The sequence below is a fragment of the Nelumbo nucifera genome, chromosome 1, assembly GCF_055504915.1.
Source record: "Nelumbo nucifera cultivar China Antique chromosome 1, China Antique-T2T, whole genome shotgun sequence".
Lineage (NCBI taxonomy): Eukaryota > Viridiplantae > Streptophyta > Magnoliopsida > Proteales > Nelumbonaceae > Nelumbo > Nelumbo nucifera.
In genome coordinates, this window is record NC_142649.1 from 141,556,291 (window position 1) to 141,573,858 (window position 17,568).

General features: G+C 41.8%; 1 non-coding gene across 1 annotated transcript; it reads right to left on the bottom strand.

The window, feature by feature from the left end:
- Nucleotides 1–2,571: 2,571 nt before the first annotated feature.
- LOC148803916 (small nucleolar RNA R71) lies at nt 2,572–2,678 on the bottom strand. The gene has a single exon (XR_016081649.1). It is a non-coding gene; the product is annotated as a small nucleolar RNA R71 (small nucleolar RNA).
- Between the last annotated feature and the right edge of the window lie 14,890 nt (nt 2,679–17,568).

The window sequence follows — 17,568 nt, forward strand, 5'->3', positions numbered from 1 at the left end:
GAAGATGGCTGAAATTGCTTCTCTTCTCTCTGGAGTGTGAATGAGATCTAATCTCTATTCATAGGAAGCTTTCTTGCTTTCTCTAAAACCCTTGTTCGAAATCTGATATCTTTTTCTTAGAGTTTTCCTCCTTTCTTCTTGATTAAGAAACCTCCTAATTAGGAGTTATCCCAATCCAAATCCAAATCAGTATTTGGATAGGGGATGATCTTAATCCTATTTTCAAATTAAGTTAGCTTACTCCTGTTCTTATCAAGAGGTTACGAGATTCAAATCTGATTTGAATATGGTCTCCCAGAGTGGATAAGGATAAAAGGCCCTATCCTTTTTGATGAGAGGAGAATTTATCATATTTTTATCCTCAATTATTTTGTTTTTTATACTAAATTAGCATCTAATTGGACTCATATCTCTTGTATTTTGGTTCAGGGTATGAAAGAAGGCATCAAGAGCAAAGAAAGACAAATCGGATGATTTTTCACAGTTTCGACATTGTTCAGTGATCTGGGCGTAACTTGCATTTCCGAACTCTGAATGGGCTGATTCAAGATCCAATGGAAAGATAAGAGAAAAATACACAACTTTCATGTTTTAGGCTTTCGCAGATTCGGCTTGCATCGAAGTGAAATCTGGGCCCGAAGTCGGGATAATTTCGTAGGAAAGCCCAATCTGCAGTTGAAGCCCAACTCGCAGAAAAGCCTGGCTGAAGCCCAATTCGCAGAGGAGGTCTATTACGAATCCAAGAACAAGAAACTAAGAAAAATCCTTCTAGATTTAAATTCTTGATGTAATCTCAGAGTGAAAAAAGGGATTGAGTTCAAGAGATAAAGAGATAGGATTAGAATTAGGATAGGACTTTCTATTTCTTGAAAATATCAACTTCAAGAGAAAGTAGGGGACCACCCTCTCCCCTTTGATCTAAAAGAAGAAGGGGACGGACTAGGAGGGGGGCGGACTTTCTATTTCTTGAAAAGATCACTTGATCACGGAATTATTCAATCATTCAACTTCTAATTTGAATCAAGAAGCAAGGAGCAATCAGTCAAGAAGGGTTCAAGAAAGGTTCAAGAATTCAAGAAACTTCAAGAAGAGGAGATCTCAGCACCATGGGCGAATTCAAGAGTTCTTTCTTCCCCGTTGTTTGTTTTAATTCTTCCATCATGAACTGATTTGTTTCTTGCTAGGGCTATGGAAAGCCTAATCATGTTAATGAATACATTTTTATCTTCTTGATTTATCCAAGATTGTGATTTCCATATAGTCTATGAATTATTGTACTTAATGCAATTAAGAGCTTGGCCACCTCTTAATTGATTTGGGTTATGTGAATGAATTGAGAGAGGAATTCACATAATTGATAGAATAATTCATAGTGTGAATTGAATGGTATATAGAGATATATATACATGATTCATCAGAATTTAATGGTTTTCTTGGACTTAATGCACTTCCATCTTGAGAGTTCTACTCGAGAGATCGAAGGGTTACCTGATGGGCATAGGTTTAGTATATCACGAGAGAGAATATTAAATAAATTTGTGAAAATCTCAGCTTAAGGGAATAACAATTAGTCTTGGATAATTGGACCCATCAATATTCATTACATTGGTTAGGTGGACCTAAAGTCCTAGCGATTCCATCATTTGCATATTTGATTAGTGATCACCCTTGTTTTTATTTTCTTTGTTCCATTCTTTATTTTTAATAGTTCTTGTTTCCTCAAATCTAAATTTTGACTATCCAAATAATTAGGGAAGACTGTGATTCTAATAGTTATTTTGTAAAATCCCCGTAGGAACATTATTATTATACTTGATAACTAGTGCACTTGCTAGGGTTATATATTCATAGATATCAAGTTTTTGGCGCCGTTGCCGGGGATTTAATCCTAAAATAATATTAGAATTTGTTAACCTTGATTAATTTGGACATTTTATTTTTGTTTTTTTTTTCTATTATTCTATTTTCCTTTTATTTCTTTTTATTTCTGTTATTTTTTTTATTTTTATTTGTTTGTTCGAATTTTTGTTGGTTCAGATTTACTAGTGCATGACACGCACTAGACAGGAAGGGTTAGCTGAATTCGATCCAGAAATTGAAAGGACCCTTTGTTTGTTGCAAAGGGCCAACAAAGGAAAATCAAGAGAAGAGGTTGTTATTTGTGAACCAGCCATAGAAATAGAAGGAGAGATGGCAGAAGGAAATCGCACCCTCTTGGATTATGCTTGTCCAAACATTGATGGGGCGATATCCAGCATTTGCAAGCCTACCATCCATGCCAATAATTTTGAAATAGAGCCTGCAATAATTCAAATGATCCAAACTAGTATTCAGTTTAGTGGGTTACCAAGTGATGACCCTAATGCACACATTGTTATCTTCTTGGAAATATGTGATACTTTTAAACACAATGGAGTTAGTGATGATGCGATTAGGCTAAGATTATTTCCTTTTTCATTGCATGATAGAGCTAAAGATTGACTCAACTCACTCCCTGCAGGAAGCATTACCACTTGGAATGATTTAACCCAGAAATTTTTGGCTAAATATTTCCCACCCTCCAAAACAGCAAAATTAATTAATGATATTACTACTTTTGCTCAATTTGAGAGGGAATCCCTGTATGAAGCATGGGAAAGATTTAAAGAGATGCTTAGGAGGTGTCCTCACCATGGGATATCAATTTGGTGACAAATACAAACCTTTTATAATGTTATTACCCCTTCTAATCGGTCCATTATTGATGCAGCCACAGGTGGTACAATCATGAGGAAAACTCCAGAGGAAGCATATGACTTAGTGGAGGAAATGGCATCAAACAGCTACCAGTGGAGCAATGATCAAACCAATCAGAGGGGAGTACACCACATTGATTCCTTTGCATCCTTATCTGCACAAATAGCCAATATAAATAAAAGACTGGATAATTTTAGTATTGCAGTTGTTAAAACAACATCTAGCATCTACTGCAATTTATGTGGTCAAATAGGACATATTAATTCTGATTGTCAATTAAACAGTCCTTTTATTTCCCATGAGAATGCTAATTTTATCTCTCATGCTAGCAGGTCAAACTACAACCCATATTCAAATACAGACAACCCAGGATGGAGGAGTCATCCAAACTTTTCATGGAGCAACAATCAGCAAAAGTGCATTGTTTTATTGTAAATGAATAAAAGTGCATATTTGATTCATGTTCCCTTGGTATGTTTCTGTGTAATACCCTTAAACTAGACACTTAATGAGACTCGTGTTAGTTTAGAATGTTCACAACCAGTGGGTCGGTCTGGGGAGACCAATCCTAACAAGGCTGACACTGTGGTGCCACCAAGTCGGTTGGGGTGGCCTGTCTCAGCTGCCAGGGTGAGACCCTAGGCACATACAGTGTAGGATTAATTGAATCTTTGAACTGCACCAGATTTCCAGTATTACCCTGGACCTTGGAGATTGATGGGCAAAACTGGAAAGTTACACCCGACCCCTAGACTCGATTATGATACTGCACTAGGTGTCGGATTGGGCTATCTTTGATATAACAATCAGTGAGATCCTTAGCGGGGGTCAAAACCTGGGTATGTTGGGACAGTCCGAGAATTCATCTGAGTGGGTGATCATAGTGACAGGATCAGCCCCTTTGTCGAACAAAGGAAATGATTAGGGATGCACTCTCACTGATGGAAACCAAGACTGCCGGCAACCGATTTCAACCGTTGAGATTTGTTTTGCAAACTATATTTTATATGAGATATTAAAGTATATATATTATGGTTTCTCAAATGTTTGCAAAATGGTTTTAATTCCCGGGATCCATATAAGTGGAGAGTGCATCACTATTCCTTGCAGCCGAGGGAGAGGTCCTCTCTTGTTGGGAAGTGTATGATCAATATGAGCTGAGAGGTTAAGTGTAAGACCATTGAGGATAATACCTGATGGGCTAATCTGGCATCTGACCACAGTCCCTGGGTGTTACAAGGTGGTTTGGCCCAGGGATCACTTAGGGTAAGTGTTGGGCCCATACAGCCCATTCGATGGGTTTCAGGGGGTGCACTGTCTTTAACAGTGTATTCGGCCATGCCTTGTAACATAGGCTGGGCCGAACCCATGTGGCTGATGTGTAGATTAATGCTTGGGTCCCACGCCATACAAGGAAGCCCAACTGGGCAGCAGTTAGGAAGGTTAAGTGAGCACATAAGCTTAATGGGCCTAAAGCCCATTTCGAACTGGGCTATTCATTTAGTTAATTAAAGGGGCAAATTCTGAGATGGATTAGCAGATAGGGTAGGGTCTTAATCTTATCCACTCAGAGATTTCAGATCTGAATATGATTCAAATCTAGAAACCTCCTAATGAGATTAGGAGAAAGCTAATCTAATTTGCAGATAAGATAAGGGTTTATCCCTATCACCTAAAGAGAAGTCTTATCCAAATATGATTTGGATAAGCTGCTCCTAATTGGATTAGGAGCTAATCCTTTTAGGTTAACAAAAGAAGGAGGGGGCGGAAGCCATTAGGACACACAACATCAGATTTTCTTTAGTGCTGAAATCAAGAAGAGAGAATTCTGCACCCTGCGAATACTCTCTTGCCGCCTCCTTGTTCTTGCCGCCTTGTTTGCCAGTTCGATCTCCAGTTGTGGGAGAAGTCAAGATTGGATCTTGACATCAGTTCTTTGAGAAAGGATTGAAAGGAAGCTGTGCTCACGTACCATCCAGCTGATTCTTGTGGAGGACAGAGTTCTTGGAGAAAAACACTACTGATTCTGCTCCATCCTGCACAACGCCATCTTCAGTGGGAGTAGTTTTTGGATCCTGCCTTGGGCGTGAATGTTAGACAGTTTTGTGTGCCCTTAGCTTCAATCAGAATGATGTACTTTATGAGTTTATTGTAAATGAATAAAGATACATATTTGATTCATGTTCCCTTGGTATGTTTCTGTGTAATACCCTTAAACTGGACACTTAATGAGACTCGTGTTAGTTTAGAATGTTCACAGCCAGTGGGTCGGTCTGGGGAGACCTATCCTGACAAGGCTGACACTGTAGTGCCACCAAGTCGGTTGGGGTGACTTGTCTCAGCTGCCAGGGTGAGACCCTCGGCACATACAGTGTAGGATTAATTGAATCTTTGAACTGGACCAGATTTCCAGTATTGCCCTGGACCTTGGAGATTGATGGGCAAATCTGGAAAGTTACACCCGACCCCTAGACTCGATTATGATACTACACTAGGTGTCAGATTGGGCTGTCTTTGATGTACCAATTAGTGAGATCCTTAGCGGGAGTCAAAACCTGGGTATGTTGGGACAGTCCGAGAATTCATCTGAGTGGGTGATCATAGTGACAGGATCAGCCCCTTTGTCGGACAAAGGTAATGATCGGGGATGCACTCTCACTGATGGAAACCAAGACTGCCGGCAGCCGATTTCAACCGTTGAGATTTGTTTTGCAAAATATATTTTATATAAGATATAAAAGTATAGATGTATGGTTTCTAAATTGTTTGCAAGAAGGTTTTAATTCCCGGGATCCATATAAGTGGAGAGTGCAACACTGTTCCTTGCAGCCGAGGGAGAGGTCCTCTCTTGTCGGGCAGTGTATGATCATTATGGGCTAAGAGGTTAAGTGTAAGACCATTGAGGATAATGCCTGATGGGCTAATATTGCATCTACCCACAGTCCCTGGGTGTTACAAGGTGGCTTGGCCCAGGGACCACTTAGAGTAAGTGTTGGGCCCATAGAGCTCATTTGATGGGTTTCAGGGGGTACACTGTCTTCAGCAGTGCATTCGGCCAGGCCTTGTAACAAAGGCTGGGCTGAACCCATGTGGCTGATGTGTAGATCAATGCTTGGGTCCCACGCCATACAAGGAAGCCCAACTGGGCAGCAATTTGGAAGGTTTTTTGAGTACATAACCTTAATGGGCCTTAAGCCCATTTCGAACTGGGCTGATTTGATCAGTCATTTAAAGGGGGCGAATTCTGAAGTGGGCCAGCTAAAAGGATTGGGCTTAGACCCTATCCACTAAGAGAGTCCAAGATCTAAATAAGATTTAGATCTGGAAACCTCCTAATTAGATTAGGAGACAGCTGATCTGATTTGCAGATAAGATAAGGATTATCCCTTATCACTAAGGGACTTGTAACCCAAATATGATTTGGATTAGCAACTCCTAATCTGATTAGGAGCTGATCCCTTTGAGATTATAAAAGGGGAAGGGGGCGGCAGCCTTTTACATCATCAAAAGCATTCTTCTCTTAAAGAAAGAGAGATTGAGAGATTTCCTGCATACTGCGAATTCTCTCCTGCTGCCACCTTCCTGCCATTGCCATTCCTTCAGTTCGATCTCCAGTTCTTGGGAGCAATCAAGATTGGATCTTGATTTCAATCTTTTGTGAAAAGATTGGTTGGAGTTGTACTCAAGTCGTCCAGTTGATACTTACGAAGGATCAAGTTCTTTTGAAGAACGTTGCTGATTCTGCTCCACCCTGCACTGCGCCATCTTCAGTGGGAGCAGATTTTGGATCCTTCCTTGGGCGTGAACACCTCCATTGGGAGATAGTATTTCTCCGTATCAGGTATAATCCTCTCCCACTCCTTTTGGTTCAGATCTGGTTCAGTTTATGGTTCAAGATTGATCCTTGAAAATATGATTTTCTAAATGGGGAATACGATTCCCAGTTGAAGGGAGAGATAAAATTTTTGAAATTCGCCCCTTATTCCGCAACCTTTGGGCGTCCATAGGATGGATCTCTCATCCCTTCAGTGAACACCTCCGTTGGGAGATACTACTTCTCCGTATCAGGTATAATTCTCCCCTACTCCTTTTTGTTCAGATCTGATTCAGTTTAAGGTTCAAGAATGATCCTTGAAAATATGATTTTCTAAATAGGGAATGCGATTCCCAGTTGAAGGGAGAAATTTTTTTTGAAATTCACCCCTTATTCCACAATCTTTGGGCGTCCATGGGATGGATCTCTCATTCCTTCAGTGGTATCAGAGCCATGGTTCAAATCTTGAACCAGTTTGTTTCAGATCTGAACCTGCGCAAATGGGCAGAAGGTGTTCAACCCGATTTCCGCAGATATGGGTTTTGGGAAATTTGTTCCCAAACTTAATGGGCGAATAATCTGAAATTAATTTTACATAAATCTGATTATTATTTAAAATTGTTCTTCATGATTTTCTTGATTTATGGGCTGTTCATACAAGAGGAGATCGAATTCTTGGTTTGCGCAAGGAACCTACGATTCTGCAGTTCTTGAATTATTTTGGTCTGTAAATAATTTTTTTTTTTTATTTTCTAGACTCAATGTATAGGTATTCGGTCTAATGTAATTATAAATAGAAATAGGATTTCTATTATTATGGATCGAAGATGGCGGCGCAGAAAAGGAGATTTTGCAGAGAAGGAGATTTCGTAGATGGGAGAATCGCTATCTGCGATTTGCAGTTTGTGAAACTACATTCTGTGATCTAACCTCTGTTTCGCAGGATGGATTGTGCGAACAGCCGTGGTTGACTGATTCTTGTTTTTCTTTTATCGGTATTTAATTTCAGATTATTTTCTTGAATTAAAGATTTAATTAAAGATCAAACCCTAGACCCATTCGAACCAAGATTGGTTCAAATAGTTTGAATCGAATCTAGGGTTTAATCAAGGCTAAAAGTCAGCCCTAATTTTCCCACTAATGGGCCTAAGGATTGGTGTTTAATTAAATGGTTAATTCGGCCCAACCTGTAAAGGCCCAGTTTTAATAGGTTAAAATTGCTAAAAGCCCACTTAACATTTAAAACTATATGGGTTGAACCATTCAGCCCATATACCTAGATAATATTAATGGTTAATATTATGGATTTAAAATGGGCTTCAAATGGGCCTTACAGATGATTAATTGATTGGATCAATTTATCCCTGCATGTGATGTATGGATGTGTGATGTGCTATGTACATGGGCCATAAGTACTTGGGCCATGCTCAATCGACAGTGGCTCTTGCGCACACAATGGCTGAATGCACATCATTGCCATGGTGTCCATTTTGGACATTGGATGACCTCCCTTAGTGGTGGGCCCCACACCTCATCAAGAGGTTACGTGCGGAACCTAGCCGATTCAGCCCACCGAAATCTGGCTTCATGAAAGTCAGTGGGAGCCACTTTGGTTTGACCTAATTAACTGTTCCCTCCCGCTAATATGAGTACATGTGATAGGGAGATTCATATGATGAACTATCTAAAGACCTTCCATCATTAGCATGAGGATGGGTCCTTCAGTAATGAGGAAACGCACCAGAAAATGGGCTATCCATTTGCTGTTGGGCTTGTCTGAGTGTTTCATAAGATGATAGGGGCGTTATAAACCGATGTGGAAGGGGCTTCACGAGAAAATGGGAACTCTCTCACGGTACCTTGGCGTTCACGAATATGATGGTTGTGGACTGATGTTTGCTCTTTTATCAGAAAATGGCAAACGGATCATTTGCAAAACTGCTTGATGACAACATGTTGAAGGGCCCAAACTATGCTGACTAGTACAGGAACCATATGCTGCTCCTAGCTTCTAAAAAGCTGGACAAAGTGGCAAAGAATCCTGCCCCTTAGCGTCCGAGTGATAGGGCTTCTGAGGCTCGAAGGAGAGACTATCAAGAATGGGAGGAGAAAAACTCCCTTGCTCAGTTTTATATCATTGTCTCCTTAAACAACTCGATACAGAGGCAGTTCGATCAGATCGAACTTGCCAAGGACATATTGGACAGTCTCAGGACGATGTATGAAGAGCCGAATCGTTCGACTCGACAAAAGGTCTTGAAACAGTTCATGACCACACAAATGTCCAAGGGTCAACAAGTTCACGACAATTGTCTTCGGATGCTGGGATACATCAACGAACTAGAGGCTCTTGGATCCGGGCTGGACCTTTCAACCCAGATAGATGCTATCCTTAACTCTTTGCCTCCTTCCTTTAATCTGTTCATCATGAACTATAACATGAACAAGCTGAATGTCAGCTTGCAAGAGCTCAGCAGTATGTTGCAAAGTGCTGAAGTACTGATTAGAAAGGATGAGCCTGTAGCCATGCTTGTTGAATCTGGCAAGACAGGCAAGAGAAAGAGGAAGGCAAAGAAGCCTCAGAAGAAAGCCACTAAGAGCAAGAAGCAGAAAAAGGACAAAGCATCGGATGCCTGTCACTTCTGCAAGAAGACCGGCCATTGGAAAAGGAATTGTCCTGCCTACCTGGAATCCAAGAAAGGTAATTTCGAAACTTATGTTATAGAAACCAATTGTTGGTAGCTTCTGCATCCTGGTGTATTGACTCCGGGGCTTCAACTCATGCGTGTAACTCACTGCAGGGGTTCAAGGTAAGCAAAAGGCTGAGTGAAGGAGAAGTCACACTCTACTTGGGGACTACTGCAACTGTTGCAGCCGCGGCCAAAGGAACCGTGGAGTTATTTTTTAGAGAAGGAATAATTGTACTGAAAGATTGTCTTTATGTTCAAAATTTAAGGAGAAATTTGATTTCTGTCTCAAAACTATGTGCAAATGGTTATTCTGTCTTCTTTAGTAATACGATTACTATTAAAAGAAACAACAGATTCATCGCATAAGGGGAACTGGAGAACGGTCTCTATGTTCTACATCCTTCTCTAGAAACTAACAAAACCAAAACTACGTCGGCTGAAATCCCCAAGAAGAGAGCCCGTGATACAGTTAATCCCACGTGTCTGTGGCATTATCGACTTGGCCACATTGATATTGACCGAATCACAAGATTGGTAAAGGATGGTCCTTTGGATTTTCTAACTGTAGAAAATCTTCCCACTTGTGAACCTTGCCTACAAGGCAAGATGACGAAATGGCCATTTAACGGTAAACCTGAAAGATGTACAGGCACACTTGACCTAATACATACTGATGTATGTGGTCCCCTGAGTTTTAGGACACGAAATCAACACGTGTATTTCATCACCTTCATAGACGATTTTTCGTGATATGGTTACAAGTACCTAATGAGACACGAGTCTGAATCCTTTGAAAAGTTCAAACAGTTTAGACAAGAGGTCGAGAAATAGTTAGGGAGAGAAATTAAAGCCCTTCGATCAGATCGAGGTGGCGAGTATCTCTCTGACGAATTCAGGGACTACTTAAAGGACAATGGGATAGTATCACAATTAGCTCCTCCTGCTATACCACAACTTAACGGTGTTTCAGAGAGGAGGAATAGGACCTTATTGGATATGGTCCAGTCGCTTCTCATACACTCAGAGTTACCCACATCCTTTTGGGGTTATGCATTAGGGACTGCGATTTATGTGCTGAATCGGGTTCCAACAAAATCGGTTCCGAACACTCCATATGAACTTTGGACCGGAAAGAAACCAAGTGTTAGACACTTGAAGATTTGGGGTTGTCCAGCACACGTTAAAAGAATGAGTGCAGACAAGTTGGAATCCAAGACCAACCGTTGCCTATTTGTAGGCTACCCAAAAGGCTCTATAGGTTATCTATTCTATGACCCAAGTGAGCAGAAAGTGTTCTGCAGTCGAAATGCGCAATTCTTGGAAACCGATTATATCTTGGACACCCATCATCAGGAAATTGTTCTTGATAAGGAGAGCTCAGGAGCAGTGGGAGATGTCCCACAAGTTCCAGGTAGTGACCAACCTAGAAGATCCACTCGGGTATCCAGGCCACCAGTCCGTTATGGTTATGACTCGGATAGTTACCTGGTGGAAACCTTGACTAGTGAGGAGGATCCTATGACTTACGCGGAAGCTATGTTGGACATAGATTACCAGAAGTGGGTGGAGGCCATGAGAGCAGAGATGGACTCAATAGAGACCAATGGAGTCTGGACTCTAGTAGATCCACCCTCTGGGGTAAAGGCAATTGGTTGCAAATGGATTTACAAGAGGAAGAAGGGCCCCGATGGTAAGGTTGAGACCTTCAAGGCTCGTTTGGTGGCGAAAGGGTACACTCAGAAAAAGGGCATCGATTGTGAGGAAACCTTTTCGTCTGTGGCCATGCTTAATTCCATTAGGATCCTACTAGCTGTAGCAGCATACCATGATTATGAGATTTGGCAAATGGATGTCAAAACTGCATTCCTGAATGGAGATCTTACTGAAGATATCTATATGCAGCAGCCGCAAGGCTTCATTGCTGCAGGTCAGGAAAACATGGTCTGTAAACTTAACAGATCCATTTATGGACTTAAGCAAGCTTCTAGAAGTTGGAACATCCGTTTTGACTCTGTTGTCAAATCGTTTGACTTGGAGCAGAATCCGGATGAACCTTGTGTCTATAGGAAGAACAGTGGGGATAAGGTTACCTTCTTGGTTCTGTATGTAGATGACATTCTACTCATTGGGAATGATGTAGGAATGTTAACTACGGTGAAATTATGGCTATCACTGCAATTCTCCATGAAAGATCTTGGAGAAGCCTCCAATATACTGGGTCTTCGACTCTATAGAGATAGATTGAAGCGGATAATAGGATTATCCTAATCTGCTTACATTGACAAAATAGTCAAGAGATACAGCATGGAAAACTCCAAGAAAGGAAATGTTCCTTTCAGGCACGTAGTAACTCTCTCCAAGAAGATGTCTCCCAAGACTTTTGAGGAGATTGATGGCCTGAAAGACGTTCCTTATGCTTCAGTCGTAGGGAGCATCATGTATGCCATGCTGTGCACTCGTCCTGACATAGCTCAGGCAGTGAGTGTAGTAAGCAGATTTCAGGCCAACGCAGGGTAGGAGCATTGGACTGCTGTGAAAAACATACTTAAGTACCTTCGAAGGACAAAAGAGTTTTGTCTAGTATTCGACGGTAGCTCACTACAGATCCAAGGGTATACAGATGCCGATTTCCAGTTAGACCTAGATGATAGAAAGTCTACATCTAGATATGTTTTCACGATAGGATCGTGTGCTGTTTGCTGGAAAAGCAGCAAACGGGGGTCCACTACAAACTCCACGACCGAGGCCGAGTACATTGCCGCAAGTGAGGCTACCAAAGAAGCTGTGTGGAAGAAGAAGTTCGTTCACAAGTTGGGAGTAGTTCCATCCAGCACATCACCCATCCCATTGTTGTGTGACAACAATGGAGCCATTGCTCAGGCTACGGAGCCACGAGCCCAATCGAAGTCGAAGCACATCGAGAGGAAGTTCCACGTACTGCGGGAGATTGTTGGTAGAGGGAACGTCCTGATTTAGAAGGTAGCATCAGCGGAAAATGTAGCAGACCCATTAACAAAGCCACTATCACAGAAAGTGTTTGAGAAACATGTGGAAAGCATGGGACTCCGGCTAGTACCTGATTGGACCTAAGTGCAAGTGGGAGCTGTTAGACAATTTTGTATGCCCTTAGCTTCAGTCAGAATGATGCACTTTAAGAGTTTATTGTAAATGAATAGAAGTGCATATTTGATTCATGTTTCCTTGGTATGTTTCTGTATAATACCCTTAAACTGGACACTTAATGAGACTCGTGTTAGTTTAGAATGTTCACAGCCAGTGGGTCGGTCTGGGGAGACCTAACCTAACAAGGCTGACACTGTGGTGCCACCAAGTCGGTTGGGGTGGCCTGTCTCAGCTGCCAGGGTGAGACCCTAGGCACATACAATGTAGGATTAATTGAATCTTTGAACTGGACCAGATTTCCAGTATTGCCCTAGACCTTGGAGATTGAAGGGCTAAACTGGAAAGTAACACCCAACCCCTAGACTCGATTATGATACTGCACGAGGTGTCAGATTGGGCTATCTTTGCAGCCGAGGGAGAGGTCCTCTCTTGTCGGGCACTGTTCCAATCAGCGCAACACTGTTCCTTGCAGCCGAGGGAGAGGTCCTCTCTTGTCGGGCACTGTATGATCATTATGGGCTGAGAGATTTAGTGTAAGACCATTGAGGATAATACCTGATGGGCTAATCTTGCATCTGCTCACAGTCCCAGGGTGTTACAAGGTGGCTTGGACCAGGGACCACTTAGGGTAAGTGTTGGGCCCATACAGCCCATTCGATGGGTTTCAGGGGGTGCACTGTCTTTAACAGTGTATTCGGCCAGGCCTTGTAACAAAGGCTGGGCCGAACCCATGTGGCTGATGTGTAGATCAATGCTTGGGTCCCACGCCATACAAGGAAGCCCAACTGGACAGCAGTTAGGAAGGTTAAGTGAGCACATAAGCTTAATGGGCCTAAAGCCCATTTTGAACTGGGCTATTCATTTAGTTAATTAAAGGGGCGAATTCTGAGATGGATTAGCAGATAGGATAGGGTCTTAATCTTATCCACTCAGAGAGTTCAGATCTGAATATGATTCAGATCTAGAAACCTCCTAATGAGATTAGGAGAAAGCTAATCTAATCTGTAGAGAAGATAAGGGTTTATCCCTATCACCTGAAGAGAAGTCTTATCCAAATTGAAGGGATGAGAGATCCATCCTATGGACGCCCAAAGATTGCTGAATAAGGGGCGAATTTCAAAAAATTTTATCTCTCCCTTTAACTGGGAATCGTATTCCCTATTTAGAAAATCATATTTTCAAGGATCAATCTTGAACCATAAACTGAACCAGATCTGAACCAAAAGGAGTGGGAGAGGATTATACCTGATACGGAGAAATACTATCTCCCAATGGAGGTGTTCACGCCCAAGGAAAGATCCAAATTCTGCTCCCACTGAAGATGGCGCAGTGAAGGATGGAGCAGAATCAGCAATGTTCTTCAAAAGAACTTGACCCTTCGCAAGAATCAACTGGACGGCTTGTGAGTACAGCTCCAATCAATCTTTTCCCAAAAGATTGAAATCAAGATCCAATCTTGATTGCTCCCAAAAACTGGAGATCGAACTGAAGGAATGGCAATGGCAGGAGGGTGGCGGCAGAAGAGAATTCGCAGTATGCATGAAATCTCTTAATCTCTCTTTCTTAAAGAGAAGAATGCTATTGATGTTATTGTGTTTTGTATGCCCTTAGCTTCAATCATTTTGATGTACTTTTGTTATTTAGTGGAAATAAATAAAGTGCATGTTTGATTCATGTTGTTTGGTTTAATTCTGTGTAAAACCCTAAAACTGGATATTTGTAGAGACTCATGTTAGTTTTAAATGTTCACAACCGTTGGATAAGTCTGGGGAGATTTATCCTGCCAAGGCTGATACTGGTGTGCCACCAAGTGTTGGGATGGCCTGTCTCAGCCATCAGGGTAAGATCCGAGGCACATGCAGCATGGGATTACTTGAATCCTTGAACCGGACCAGATTTCCAGTCTTGCCCTGGACCTTGGAGATAGATGGGCAAAACTGGAAAGTTACACCAGACCCCTAGACTCGATTATGACACTTCACTAGGTGCTGGATCAGCCTGCCTTTGATATGCCAATCAGTGAGATCCTTAGTGCGGATCAAAACTTGGGTATGTTGGGGCAGTTTGAGAATTCATCTGAGTGGGTGGTCATAGTGACAGAATCAGCCACTTTGTCGGACAAAGGGTAATGATCGGGAATGCACTCTCTCTGATGGAAACCAAACTGCCGGCAGTTGATTTCAATCATTGGAATTTTGTTTTTGCAAAATTAATATATTTACATATATATGTACGGTTTCAAAATGTTTGCAAATGGTTTTAATTCCCGGGATCCATGTGAGAGGAGAGTGCGGCACTGTTCCTTGCAGCCAAGGGAGAGGTCCTCTCTTGTCGGGCAGTGCTTGATCATTAAGGGCTGAGAGGTTAAGTGTAAGACCATTTAGGATAATACCTGATGGGCTAATCTTGCACCTGCCCACAGTCCCTGGGTTTTTATAAGATGGCTTGGCCCAGGGACCACTTAATGTAAGTGTTGGGCCCATAGGGTTCATACGATGGACTCAAGGGGTTCATTGAGATTTTCAGTGAATTCGGCTGGGCCTTGTATTAAAGGCTGGGCCGAACCCCTGTGGCTGGTGTGTAGATCAATGCTTGGGTCCCACGCCATACAAAGAAGCCCTACTGGGCAGCAGATTGGAAACTAATTAAACACTGAATACCTAATGGGCCAAAAGCCCATTTCGAGGTGGGCTGATATGATCACCCATCAATGGGGCGAATTTGAGATTAAAGTTAGCAAAAAGGATTGGGCTCTTAGCCTTATCCACTCTTAGAGACCAAATTCAAATCAGATTTGAATCTGGTAACCTCCTGATAAGATCAGGAGTAAGCTAACTCTATCTGGGAAAGGGATTAAGATTATCCCCTATCCAAATACTGATTTGGATTGGGATAACTCCTAATTAGGAGATTTCTTAATCAAGAAGAAAGGGAGGAGATTTTCGAATGAACCAAGAAAGAGAAATCAGATTTCGATCCAAGAGGTTTTGGTAAGCAAGAAGGGTTCCTGCGAATTGAGATTAGATCTCATTCTCTCCAGAAAAGAAAACAGTTCAGCCTTTTCGTTTCTGGAAATCTCCTCCTGCCGCCGCCATCTGCATTGTTGCAAGACTTGATCTTTGCAGAAAAGAAAGTCAAGAAACCAGTTCTTGACATCAGTCTTGCAAGAAAGACTGAGAGAATTCAGTGTTTAGTACATCCAGGGGATTCTTGTGAAGGATCCAGTGTGTAGGACGCACCCTGTTGGTTCTGTTCCATCCACAGCTGTGTCATCTTCAGCAGGAACAGATCTTGGAGCATTCTTTGGGCGTGAACACCAACTTTGGGAGATACTGCTTCTCCGGATCAGGTATAATCCTCCCATTTATCTTTTGGTACAGATCTGGTTTGATTAGGGTTCAAGTAGATCCTTGAATATTGTATTCTAAATTCAGGGAATATGATTCCCAGTTGGGAGAAGGTAGGAAATTTTTGAAATTCGCCCCACCCATTCCGCAACCTTTATGGCGTCCATTAGATGGATCCTACCATTCTTTCAGTGGTATCAGAGCCACAGGTTCGTATCTTGAACCAAAAGAAAATCAGATCTGACCCTGCGCAGATGGATAGAAGGTGTTCTTTCAAGATTTGCGCAGATTGTTTTCTTTTTTCTTTCAAGAAATTGTTTCTTGTTAAGGGCGATTGATCTGAAATTAATTTCTATTAAATCCAAAATTTATTTGGAATTGTTCTTTATTTATTTTGATTTAATGGACTGTTCAAACCTGGAGATCGCAGTGCAGTTTTAGCGCAGATGGTCTGCGCACCCTTTTTCTTTTCTATTTATTTATTTCATTCAATTCGGTCTGTAAATATTTTTTTATTTTTAAACTGAATGTATAGGATTTGATCAAGAATGTAATTAATAGAAATAGGATTTCTGTTATTTTTCTTGATTAAAGAAGATGGAAGAAGATGGCGGCGCTGGAGATTTGCAGATGGAGAAATCATTTTCTGCGATTTGCAGTTTATGAAACTGCAACCCTTGTGATTAACCTCTGTTTTGCAGGTGGTGCGAACAGTCCATAATTGTTTTGTGTTTGCTAGAAATCAAAACTATTAATTTCAGATCATTCAATAATTAATTCTTGAATTGAAAATCAGTTTTGGACCATTTCGGACTAGATTGGACCAAAACTGTTTGGACCGAATCTGGGTTTCGGAAGGGGCTGTTCTCAGTCCAATTGTCTCACACTTTTGTTCCAAATCTGATGTTCAATTACAGGGATTAATTCGGCCCACCTGTAAAGCCCAGTTTTAAAGGGTTAAAACTGCAAAAGCCCATTATTGTGAGATAAGCTGTATGGGCCGAACTGCTATCTGCGATTCAGCCCATACACCTAGTGGACATTAATCGTTAATGACTTGGTTTTTTAAATGGGCCGTTGAATAGGCTTTACAGCAATTAATTGATTGGATCAATTCCTCCTTTACATGTGATGTTTGGATGTTTGATGTGCTGCGACCATGGGCCATAAGTACTTGGCCCGTGATGACTCGTTAGTGGCTCTTGCGCACACCATGGCTGAATGCACATCATTGCCATGGTGTCCCTGAAGGTCATTGGATGACCCCCCTCTTTGCCTGGTGGGCCCCACAACCCTGAAAAGGGATGCGTACGGAACCCCTAGCCGATTAAGGCCCACCAGAAATCTGACTTTATGAAAGTCAGTGGGAGCCACTTTGGTTTGACCTAAATTAGAACTAGGCCGTAATTTTGTTCCCTCCGGCAAATATGAATGCAAGTGATAGGGAGATCCATATGATGGACTCTCTAAAGGCCTTCCGTCATTAGCACATTGATGGGTCCATCAGTAATGAGGAAACGCACCATAAATTGGGCTATCCATTTGCTGTTGGATCTGTTAGAGTGTTTCATAAGATGATAGGGGCGTCATAGACCGATGTGGGAGGGGCTTCACCAAAAAATGGGAACTCTCTCACGGTACCTTGGTGTAACCTGAATATGATGGGTGTGCACTCACTGGACAGAAGGGTTTACTTGAAAACGGCTCTGAACCTTGTCTGACAGAGGCCAAAGGGAAACTCATTTGATGAGTGGATATGATCCGTCACAGAAAGGTGGTGGGGTTATGCAGCTGAAACAGTTGGCTTCACGCACCCCATGTGATTTCCCACATTTCTAGAGACATTTTGTCGTCTCCG